Source organism: Ptiloglossa arizonensis, chromosome 7 (genome assembly GCF_051014685.1).
Source record: "Ptiloglossa arizonensis isolate GNS036 chromosome 7, iyPtiAriz1_principal, whole genome shotgun sequence".
NCBI classification, from domain to species: Eukaryota; Metazoa; Arthropoda; class Insecta; order Hymenoptera; family Colletidae; genus Ptiloglossa; species Ptiloglossa arizonensis.
In genome coordinates this window covers 3,684,337-3,697,713 of record NC_135054.1, presented here as the reverse complement: position 1 = coordinate 3,697,713, position 13,377 = coordinate 3,684,337, and positions in this window count along the sequence as shown.

The following is a 13,377-nucleotide window of genomic DNA, read 5'->3' as shown; positions in this document are numbered from 1 at the left end:
TTGAAAACGTAAATAAACATAATTGCTTCCAGTCGTATTTAACTTTAAAGTAATAAAATGTACATACACATTAATAAATTATAAACGGATTAACAAGTTATCAGTTTACAGCCATAATATAAATATTGATAATACTAATGATAAGAATAATATTACTTTAAAAGACAAAATCACTACACTTATTATTATCATTACCATTTTTCGTACTCGAAACTAATTTTATACTTTTGTTTTCGGAGTACTATTGAATTAAAAATGACGTGCTTAATTATTTTATTGTTGTCATTGTTATTGTTGTTGTGTGTGTTGTTGTTGTTTCCATGTATCTATGTAATTTGAGGGTATTGCTCTAGGGCAAGTGAATTGTGTAGCTTAGCACTGTCCACCAGCTAACTTAGAATTGTTTCATCTAAGTTTAAATTTTAATTGTATGCCAAGCGGCGATTGTGAACTTCTATTTTAAGCAAACCTTGAACAAAATAGGAATACTGTTTAATAATAAAACCATAAATATACTGCTTAAGAACACCTTATCAATTGACTGTACAATGGAAAAGTGTCGACGACATCAAAGGTTCCCTTAAGGGGTTACATCACATAAAAATATTCATAGTCCTTTAAGAATGAATTGCAATGGAATTAAAAAAGTTTGAAAAGTTTAGTACAAAAATATTTTTATTTTCTTCGAGAGTTATCACGAGTGGTGTTTTCTCAAGTATGATATGCCGGCGTCGATCTGCCATCTATAACAATGGACAATATAATTGAAATTAAGATTTTTAAAAATATTCTTGATTATAAATATATTCTTTATCTATAAAAATATCAAAATGATGACAATTTTAAGCTGTTTTTTCTTTCTGTTGTTCCCCCCCCCCCCCCCATCCTTTATATTTTACTTCCAAATGAAGGCTGTTTATTTTCTATTTCAAAAATTATGTGTTCAATCAAAAAAATTATACGTGATTAGATTAGCAATCTAATCTGAAATATTTCTGCTAAATTCCAAAACTCATGCTACTTGAATTGAATTTTGATCAATCATTTATACAGTTTATCATAAAAGTTTACAGAACTACTATTTGAATGATAAAGTTGAAACCTTGTATTGTAAGTAACTGTAATCAATAGCATCAGAAAGTTCACTGTTGGCCAAATTCTCCAGTCTTTTGATTATTCTAACTTCTTTTGCAACCTTTTTGATATTCAAATTCCACAACAGAAATATGAGCTTCGTAGCATTCAAATCAATAATTATACTCATTACGTTCATGATTCGTGGTTGATTGTAAAAGTCTTCATTGAAAATGCAGGCAATAATATATCTATGTAACGATTCCAACGATTTTTATCCCATCGAATAAAATTTTAAGAACTACGTATCTTACAAATAAACGCGTTATAATTTTCGTTATTATTTTAATAATATTCGTCTAAGCAACGCTTGAGAAGATAATTTTTATTAAATTTTCACAGACAGAATGAACAGTTTTTACAAACAGAGGGATGTCAAGCTGATTGATTCGTACCGATACTCTGTCAGCGTGCTACTTACTTCAGCTTTTGTTCACATGCATGAGCTAAACACTCATTTCTTTGTTGTTCATTAGTCGAACATTTATGTAAATATGTTGCTTGTATTGCTTTCTGGTATCAGTCATACATACACGGACGTGCGTAATTATTTCCAATTGCAGGTCCATATGAAACACTAAGCTCGTCGATCAATTTGACTCTGAGCTTCTTGTTAGCATTCTTATTCTTTCAGTAAACATACACATTTCTCAGAAAATGTTGATCTCACTTTTATCTTATAAGCAATACAAGTATATTTCTGTTTTCGAGAAGCGTAAAATTAAACAATTTATTTACAATCGTTAATCACCGATATATTTTCCCCCATTCTCTATAATGACTTTTCGTTTGTCTATTAATTTTTCGGTTCCTCTTTTAAACAAATTCGTTAAATTTGGTAAGAGGAATTCAATTAGGTACTTTTAGACTGCACCAATATTTCTTAATTCCTTTCTAGCGAAATGGTTTTGCAAACTTCTGAATAAGCAATAATCCGATGAAAATATATTCGAAGAGTAAAAACAGTGAATTATTTATTCCTATTCGAATTGATCAAGTTTTCCTATCGTCTGATTTGTCACATGTGACTGAGTGTCATTTTGATGAAAAAGAAATGTGTTTACACTCGCTGATAATAAATTTTCATATCGATCGATGGACTGTATTCTATTCTGCTCGAAATGGACTGTTTCCTTCCATGTCTCACCAAAAAGAGAATAAAATCTTCTTTGGACGTGGTACTAATTTCATTTGTAACGTAATCGATTTTTTTAGCAATTAGTAAAAACATTGATGAATTCGGATTGCAAAGAATGATTTACTCTCTTTACTTTCGAGACATGACTACATCGGATTATCACTTATTCAGGAGCTTGCAAACCATATCTTTGAAAAGAAATTAAGAAATGTAGACACAGTCAGAGGGTGTACTATAAAAATTCTTTGTATAAAAATCACAGAATTTTTATAAAAGAGAGATCGAGAAATTAACAGGCAGACAGAGAACCATTATCAAATATGTGGAAGATATATCTCGACGATTAATGATTATAAGTAAATCGTTCTATTTCATTCTTATCGAAAAAAGAAACACATCGTAAATATTTACGTTACGGGATAATTTGATACACGTGTGCTTAGGATTAAGGAGGGATGATATCTGTTTATATGCAAACACAGAACCAAACTGCCTATTGTTTTTAAAATTTTAATCTATCGATTTATGGCAAACCATTCTGTTTTTATTTTTTGAAACTTTCAACATGGTGTAACCTCTTAAAGTGTTCCACAGTTGACAATGTACATACACTTTAATGAAGCTAATAAACTAGTTTAACAAATTGAGAAAGAAACACATATAGGTTAAAATTCTTTACTCGAATCTATAAACACATATGTGCCTTCTTTTTATTAAGCAGATCCAAAAGATAAATAAGGGCATAGAATTTTCTTTTTTCCCCCCCTTTCTTCCTTTTTTAATAAAAGTTTTATTTCGTTGCATTATCAGAGTTTTTTCGTTTAAAAAAATTTTTTAAATGATTTCAGGTATCGTTTATAATTGGAAATTGAAATAGATTTTTAAAGTAAACTATGTCTTTCGCTTTAGAAGATGCAAAATTTGCAAACATTTAATGTATCCTAGCATTTACAATAATTACTAAAACATACTTTTTTATAATTATAAACGAGATATGTAAATTTGTAGCCCAACTTGCACAATATAAGGATGATTTAAATATATTGAAAATCCTGTAACAATAACAAAGTATATCTTCAATGGAAATCCAAATTTTACAGAACAAACAGAACTATAATATAAATCTGCCGTGTAAAAATAAATAATTTTTTGATGTGCATTCAAATTAGATTGAACAATAGTCTTGTATTAAACTTTATTCTTTTAATCTGAAAATGTTAAGACTTTTGAATGTGTGATAAATCGTGGCTTAAACGGAACTATAGCTGCATATACTGGATATATACAAATACAAGGACGTAGTGAGCTATGAATGGGAGATAAATTAACATGTACGAACGAGCTATGTCGGGATGGGACATATTGTTCGTATGATTTTTCTCAAAGTTATGCCAAGAAACACTCGGACTTTCTAAGGTTGATGATAATCCAACTGGACGTTTTCTTCTTGGAGCATTTATGGCCGAGTCGATGAACAAATTGGAGAAAAATCTTCAGACGTGTGCTCAAATGATCACTTTCTTTTTTTTTCTATTTATTTCGAAGGAGATAACACGAAACGCATCAAAGAGAAAAGAATGAATAACTGGTATAAGTCGAACGTCGTGGTCACCTGATTTCAAGGCAACGTACTGTCTTCTCTCGGTTGTCCTCGATACTTTCTATTATAGCCTATGGTGTTGATATACAGACGACAGAGGCCCTGTTCTGGAAGGGCTACTCTCTCCTTTCACATTTTCCGTCTCATTCTCCCGTCGCAACTCGCGCCAGTATAGAAGACAGACCAGCCAGTCGGTCGGCGGTTGCTCCACCCCCGTGCGACACGATCAATACGCGACTCTCCTCTTTTGCTAGCGCGCTCACCCCCTATCTCATTCACATGTACACGCGCGCGCGCACCACTTTCTCGTTTCCCTCGCCCACTCCTTTCCTCTTTCCATGCACGTCGTACAGCAGAGCTCCGTAGTCAGTAACGGTAACAGCAAGAGCAAGCAACACCACCGGCAACAGCAGCAGAAGCGCTCAACTGTTCGTTTTGAAGCTGTCTTTCTGTTGCTATGCTGGCTGCTCTTATCCACTCTTCTGTTTCCTCTACCCTCCCGTCTCCTTCTTACTCCTGTCGAGCTCTTTTTCGTGTGCTGTCGTCCTGCGGGATAGATCCTGCGTCGCTTTTCTCTCCGCGTTATTTCTTTTCCGTTATTCCTTACGAAACGATTACCCAAAATCGTTTCTTCTTTCATTCCGTTGGTCATTCTTATTTCTCCACTCTACTCTGGCCTTACCTCTTGTTTCTTTGTTAATTTCATTTTGCATCTTCCGATAGATACATCTTTGTTGTTACTGTTTTCGAGAATCCTTTGCAATAGAAGTTTGCCTTTCTTTCGATCGCTTTTCTAGTTTGTTTCAATCTATCTTCTCGTTCGTATCACGCATGTTTCATTTTGAGAGACATCAGTCTGTCAATCTTGCCCTACCTTGATTAATCCTTTCCCGTTATTTTCATCTCATGCTTATTTTAGGCGTTTCAATTCTGATGCCAGTATTACGTTAAAATATATTGTATATACAGTGTTCTACAAGAAAGAAAAGTAAATGGCGTTCAGTGGTAACGGCGGAGGAAGTATTTTACTCTTGCAGTTTATATTTAGTCGGTAAATGTATATTTTATGATCCGAGTAGTTATACTGTGTAGAGTGAACAAGACAAAAGATGTTTACACGCATTTTATGTGTTGAGATTACAAGAGAATTTGATGCGTACACGCAACAACCACAATTATTTTTAAACACAGTTTAATGCAATACTGAAATTATTGTAGTTACACTACCCTTCTTGGCTTTGTTTGGCAGCAAATTGAGATGTAAAAAATTTAAGTATTTACCTCAGATTTTTATTTTAAAAATTTGTGTCGCAATTAGATGAGTATTGGGATATAAATAGAATAATCGATTATATATTTACACTCTTACTTGCATGTTTCCATTAAAATATTCTATTTCGTTTGTTATTCTTACTATTTTGATCTGTAAATCTTCTTCTTTGTTTTATTACACTGTTTGAAATATTTTACCAAAATAAAAAATATGACACTTATATGGTTACACAAAGTTTAAACATTGGAATATTCACTTCCATCGGTTTATTTATAACTCTGATAATAATAACCGCGATGTTTTATTTGTAAATAATCGTAATTTTTCACCAAGTATTAATAATACTTCAATTTACATTTAAACAAATAAAATTTTGACACATATAAATATATATGTATAAATATTATCATCTTACTCAAATTTACCCATTTGTAACAAAATGTGAAGTCTTATATAAACATATTTCATGGAAGAATACACATACGAGAAACGGTGCGCTAACGATGCAATTATCTGTGCAGCGGTACCGTTTCCTTAATATGATGCAATACATGAAACGTATTTGTTTCTTTTGATAGTATTACAATACGTTTTATAACTACTACATTGGCTGTAATTCTACGATTTAATACGTTGTGATCGTACTGTATCAATTATGGTACATCGTTATTATTTAAATATTGTTATTGAAATTGTAGATACGGTAAGAACTCGTTAGTTATGTGCCGAATGGACTCGTTAGTTGCACGCGAGTTATCCCCGCCACTTCTTGGAATTGACTCAAACGAGCGTTTCTCTCCAGATCGCCTACAATCATTGTTCGAAGTCGATGAACGACCAGTCATCGCTCTAATGTATGAAAAATGAAATTCTTACAATTTTTATTTTATCTGAACGAGATCGGCTTTAATGGATTAACAAGCTCTTTTTAATAAAAATAAAATCAAACACGATCTTAATTGGATTATTTTGAGTTAGGTAATAATGATTTTATGGTTGCAATGATTTCGTATAATATAATATATACTTAAATCTTAGCAGGGTTGTAAAGAAATAATAGATTTATGTGAGAAATTGTTAGCGTTACTATTCTTCTTACAAGAGAGGAATTCGTTTAAAAATTTGGAATTATCATTTGTAAATTGTATTTACAGCAGAAGTAGGTTCATGAATATAATATACATATACGAAGCGGTTAGTATTTTAAATATAGTGGTGATCAATCAATTTATAAATAATAATTCTTTTAATTCGTGAATAAAATCCTCCCGTGTAAGTATAATAGCCCCAACTATTTACCATGTAAATTAATTATTTTTTTATAACTCATCCCATCATCTACATCATTTGTACATTATTATCTAACTTAAAATAGTCCGATTGAAATCGTGTTTGGACTCATTTTTATCCAAATGATTTTGTCGGTTCATTGAAAAATCTTTTAGTCAGATAAAATGAAAATTATATAAATTTCAATTTTTACACATTGAAATGATAACTCGTTTGTTTTTTACTTGCATAAATTTTGTCGTTTATATCTATTGGCTTTAGCTTGAGCTACATTCGTACAATTTCTGGAAAAGAAATTACTTATTCGATAGTTGTATATCGCTAGAATTGAAGTGCACGCAATTAAAGAATTCTTACTATAATTATACACGGCATTATCAAAATTGGTCGAAACAAATGAATAATTAAATCGTAACATATTCTGACACATTTCTTTTTCATTTGAAATTTTTATCCACAACATTAACGTTAAGACGTAATCTTGAAAATAAAAGTTTCAGTTTATAGTCTTTAATACAAATTATACACTTTATAGCCTCTAGAGGTTTTTAAGCTTTCATGATTTAAATCTTTATCCTTATCGATATATACATACGTAAGTGTGACTGGTCAATTTAATTACGATTTAAACTTTGATTGATGTATACAATATAGAAAAAATATTTCTTTTGTCCGTAATCATTTTTATTATAATTTACGAACGAAATCTACGATACAAATATTATCTAATGTATCAAAATAAATGATAGTATATTCATAATAATAAATAATAAATAAAAATTTATTAGCATATTTCGCTGTTTAACAAGGAAATATCATTTAGGAAAAGTTGATAAACGGTCAATTATTTTTGTGTATCACTTTATTCAGTGCAATAGACAGTGCAACATCTTCCAAATTTCGAAGATCGTCTTTTCACTATTTGTTTCTTTTTATCCGTGGAACAGATCTTAATCTTCACCACAGGTTAACGTGCATTCCAAAACATTGATTTACCAAAGAGATATCGTCCCCTTGATATACATATAAGCGTTACGTTTACGAAAATACACTTACGTTAATCTAATAACTGTCCAGTGAACATGTATTCTCATTATGTTTCTACAATAGTATTGTGTACGTAATATCTAATAGCTTGTACGTACATACAACTTAAGATAGTAATAATTTTGAACGCAATGGGAATTACTTATAAATTTATCAGGAATAATGATTTTCATGTTTGCTTTCGTTAATTCGTTTTACTCGCTATTTAGCTAACATTAAAAATACAAGAGGAAGTTTCTGTAACAGATGGAATAAAAGAGGAATCACTTGGGTTTTATTAAATTTCTGCCGCTTTTTTTTTTGTAATTAGATTATTTAAATTATTTTTATTCCATTACATATGCGTAGAATATTTAAATATAGAATAAGAGAAGATGTTAGACAATTAGAAATGAAATAACTAGATCTGTTGTTGACGATACAATTAATCACGGTTACAAGTACACTTCGAACGTATATTTTTTATATTTGAGCACGTTCGAAGACAGAAATCAACGTCCAAAACGACAGTGTATTTAATATCTTAAAAACATTGTTAAAAGATTAGAATCAAAGTAGGTTAAAGATAGCACGTGCCCTCTTGACACTTGTACCAGGCAGTTGCACTAATCGCCGGTAACAGAGCCTCTGTTCGACCCTCGCACAGGGGTTCTCTACACACGGGACCGTGGTGGGTTTTCATGCTTTAATTAGAATCAATTATTACAATCGAAAAACACAATACTTAAATATTTTCTTTAACAAATAACACGTTTACCATTCCCTTTTCATTGTACTATTTCTTAGTTTGAGTTTAATATTTGTTTATATTTAACGTATTTAAGGACAAATTACTTTGGTCGAAATAAACCCAAAATTAAAACTAACATTGAACATCTATCTATCAATCTTCTGACGGTGTCATCGCGATATATGATTAAAAAATTTAATCAGAAATATTTATTTATAAGTTTAGTGGTTACTTTTATACTACGATATTTAAATAACATAAAAAAGAAACGTTCACGTATGTGCCAATCTTCTTAAAGAGGTTAATATAAATTAGATGATAGACTTAAAATAACACATTTCACGTCCTCGTAGATCTTCGAAGTTCTCACATTATGCTTTATTATGCTTCTGCATAACAAATTGAATAAAAGTTGGATAATGTAACACGCGAGTTTGCTTTCTGGGTCACTTAAATGTAACTTGAAATATTTATTTCCGAACGATTAAAAACAAATTAGTATAATACATAGTAGTTTGCTTATTTTTGGATCATTATATATTTGAATTAATAAAGAATTTGGTTTTGTTTAAAAAAAAATTGTAAGTGCCCTTGACATCTTGCATACACGGGAAATAAAGACAGAACAGCAAAAACTTATTAAAACTTTTCTGCGTAAACCATGTAACCTCTAAACAAATTATTTTTTATGCAATAATATCTAATAGCTTGTACGTAATTTAGAAGTTATTTAAGATGACTGTGTTAAGTGCGTCACCGTAATATACCCAGAGAGAAACAACTATCAAGAAGACTCTATAGAAAAATAATAGATTCGGAAAACAAATTTTAATTATGATTGATTATTATATGTTCAATTTCTAATTAGAGGTATACAAGATGTTCGGCACGACGGTTATTAAATTAACTTTAAGATAGATTATGAAATTGCGTTTCGAAGCTTTGTGTTAGAGTTAGTATTAATTACTGAAAATACGTCTAAAAGATGTCATAAGTAATGGACTTATGCGAATGCATTGATCAGCAATAACCACCTAGAACGGATCTACTTGCTTCGTAGACGATCTAATAACTTACTGTATCACACGATGCTGCTATTGTTCTTTCAAAATTTGTATAAAAGACCTAAATAACAGCAACTTTTTATAGCAGTATCGCATGATGTCGTAAGTTATTGCGTCGACTAGGAGGTAAGTGGGCCCTTCTATTTAGATGGCTATGACACTGCCGGTCACTGCTCTCGTCGTGAGACAGCTGACGTCTACACATCGACATAACAGCATTACAAGTCCATCACTTCGACCACTTTTTACACGTATTTTCAGTAATTAATAACTGGAACATAATGTTTCAAACGCAATTTCGTCATTATTTATTTTTGTCTTACTTTTGCACGTGGAACGACCTCTTAAAGTTTCGGACACTTGTTGCCGAACTTAGTGTGTAATGTTCGTTTTAAACTAAGGATGACTGTAAACTAGAATATAATAAATAGAAAAAGGTTATACCCCGATTCGTGAGTTTAACGCGGGCATTATGTATCTAAGAACACAGAAGTGTTTGGGGTTTTCTCATAACTTATAAACAAATCGTAATTGATTGAATTGTTAATTATATACGAGGCTTTCAATGAGGTAGAGGTAAAAAATATTCTTAGATATTAATAAATCACGTGCACGAACATATAACATGTTGAATAAACATATGCAGTATATAGTTTAAAATGCAGGATTTATAATGGCTAAACGACCATATTTATTTCTTCGACACGTGTTAACGTTGTAATTTTCAATTTCAAATCGCAAGGAATAAAGCATGCATTGTTTCTCAATTACGTATTATGTGTGTTAATTAACCGCACATATATATTCAATCTTACCTTCATCGTGTATATTCGTCGTTCATTATACAGTGGTGGAATGAAAATTAAAATAGATTAGAGTAAAACTAAGAGAAAACCATAAAACGTCAAAAAAAAAGAAAGACGACAAATTGATAAAAAAATAAATGTGACACGAGAAAGTATGTGCTGTTGACTATACAGACTTTTCAAGAATTTTGACAGAAACGCACATGGAAGTGCGTTTATATATAAATACAATAATATCTAAACTAGATATAATATCTGATCTTGGATAAATAGTTTAACGATAATTTGTGACATTTTATAATTTTAATATACAACGAAAATCGGTAAAATAAATAAAATCATAATTGTAAATAATGAAACCATTACCTAAATGAATTTGTCAAGAAATCCTTTAATCGATATATTTATCCAAGTATTTAAATGATTTAAAATTTTTCAACCTAACACACGATATTAAATTCGTTAATTTTTAAGTATGTTTATCACTTCAAAGAATACACCGTGTTCAATTTTAATTTCTCGAAGGTCAACTTTGAGTTTTTAAATTGGCATCTGTATTTTTTCACCACATTAAAAATACTATTATTGTAATATTGACACGTTTTTGAAACACCACTTGAACGTGTCTTCAGTGTGAGCCCTTTCTGAGATATGAACCTTCAAAGTTGATATGCCGCCGGCATTAGCGTTACCCAATGTACACCGGGGGAAGGTTGCATTCTCGGACTTTGTACATCATAGTGGTCTTAAAAAAAGCCGCCCGCGCACGTATGTGTGCGTGCGTGTGTGACCTTATACTAGTAAATGTTCAAATTCTTGGCCGTTTACTTCGATGCACAAGTTTATTCATCTTTAAAAGGACGAGTAAACTCAACGCTCCCTCTACACTGTGGAATGTTGTTGCCGATATATACTGACACACTTCAACAATCCTACGTTTCGTATCGTTGACTCAATTTGGAAGACACTATTTTTTTTTTATATAGAACCATATAAAAAAATCCAACAACAGTATGTACAGGAGCTTCTATCTGTAGAAGAATAGATCCATTTTATTGAAATCATAAACGTTACATTGTGTGTAAATCAATATCGGTTAGAAGAAATGGCGATTAATTTTGAAGAAATCTATTGCAACTTTAAACTGTTAAATATCCATTAAAGAAATTAATCTGTTGATGTAACCATTCATTAATCCATACTATACGTTAAAAGACTATTGATCTTGATATCGAAGGTATTGGCCTATGCCAATAGGGATTCCAATCTGATTAGTAAGGAGAGTTATGATGATTTAAATAATCTCGATTATTAAAATTAGCCTTATCTAAAACCAGTCAGTACGTAAGGAAGAAATTCGGATTCTGATTCATTTTTCGACGAGCCCAGAAGGAAAAGTGTTGCAACCTTCGCTGATAATCATTCTTGTTTAACTTTCGATGCACTACGATGTGCTACAGATTGAATTTGTTGTGTTTAAAGTATCGCGAACGTGTTATTGAGCGCAATGCATTACGACATCGAAAGCCACGATGTCGTTTTAAATGCCCAAGCATTGCTCTTTCAATACATAATTTAATTGTCCTGTGACATACATAGACGTCCCCTGTTTACATAATATAGTGTATATAGACGTGCTGTTGAAAAACTCCTCTATTTGCTTCTAAGTATTAATTACTCGTATCCATAATTTCTTCTGGACAATAGTCGTACATCATAAAACTAATAATAAACACACTAATTGGAAAATGTCAAACTGCGCAAACTATAATAAATGTATCACTGACGAAAATGCGTTAGGCAAATGGCAGTTTTACTAAGCTTCTTCACTTCGTACGAACAACCACTCAAAATAAAATACGAGATATTTACAAACAATAGACGAAACGTATTATTTCAACTTCTCGCATTGTACGTCGAGTAACACTAATGCCGGGGACATATCATATTTGAGAACTCATACCTCGGAAACAGCTTACGCTAAAGACACGTTTAAGTAGTGTTTCCAAAACGTGTCGATGCAAGCAAAAGTAATACGTAGCAAAAAATATAGATGTCAATACAAGGTTAAATAAATGACAGCACGATCAATATGATACAGCCCCTGATATAAGTGCAACTTTTGGCTGAAATATTTTTCATATCTTTCGTACCTTTCGAAATATTTACTTCGGGAAATTAAAATTGAACACCCTGTATATGATATATTCATTACTTAACATTTTGTTGTACTTTTAATATAAAAATGATCTATACACTTGTAAACATCATTATAGAATCGAATACTAAGGGAAATTTCTTTAACGATCGGTACAAAGAATTGATCGCAGTCAATAATATGTATATTCGATAAGTTTTTCTAAATTTTTTTATATATATTTATTTCGGTTATTACTTATCTCCAAGTAAGTAGTTGAAATTATCATAAGTGAAATAAGTTATTTTAAATATTAATTTTTATATAGTATTGCATTTTGTACTTTATAGAATACATTGATCTAATTTTGGGGCAAACGTTGCCTTATTTTTATTCAATATCAAGAGAAAAATTCGTAATTCGACAGTTTAGTACAAAGTTTCCTTTGACTATTATTAAAACATTAACATTGTAAACGTACATCTAATCGGTGATAAAAATTCAAGCAAAAGAGATCTATTTCCTTTTCATTATTTTAATAGTGTATCAATACCAGCAAGAGCAAGATCAAAGAAACAAATAGATTTCTAATAGATATCCTACGTAATAAATGAAAACGACACTTTTCTAATTTTTTCCAATCTACGAAATGATTTTTCTCTGTAGATTATTTTGAAAGAAGTTCGAAATATGGGACAACAATTATCGCCCAAACAAAGGAGTCATTTTTTGCCCGATAAGTATCTTTCTATAAATAAAGAAATATCGCGACGTCTTATTTACACAGTAGAAGCTGTGGTTGCTTGTAGCTGTTTGCGAAAGACTAGGTGGTGTACATTTACAAATACCCTCTGGGGGCAGTTTTAGAGAATCGTTGTATATGGGTGAAAGTCAATCTATATCAGGAAACATGAATGAAGCGGAATGCGTGCTGGTTATCGCACGACCTGTGTTAGACTTCGTGACCTCGTTGCGTGGATTCTCAATCACATGCACCGTAACATCGTGCATACGTGTTCTGGATACCGTGACTAAACTACTTTTAAGTGGACCTAATACTTTCTAGTATTGAGACCTAATTGAATTTTAATAATCCGTGATTCACTAGATCTGAATTAATCGGTTAAATCCTCAAGAAGCGAAACAATGGATATATCC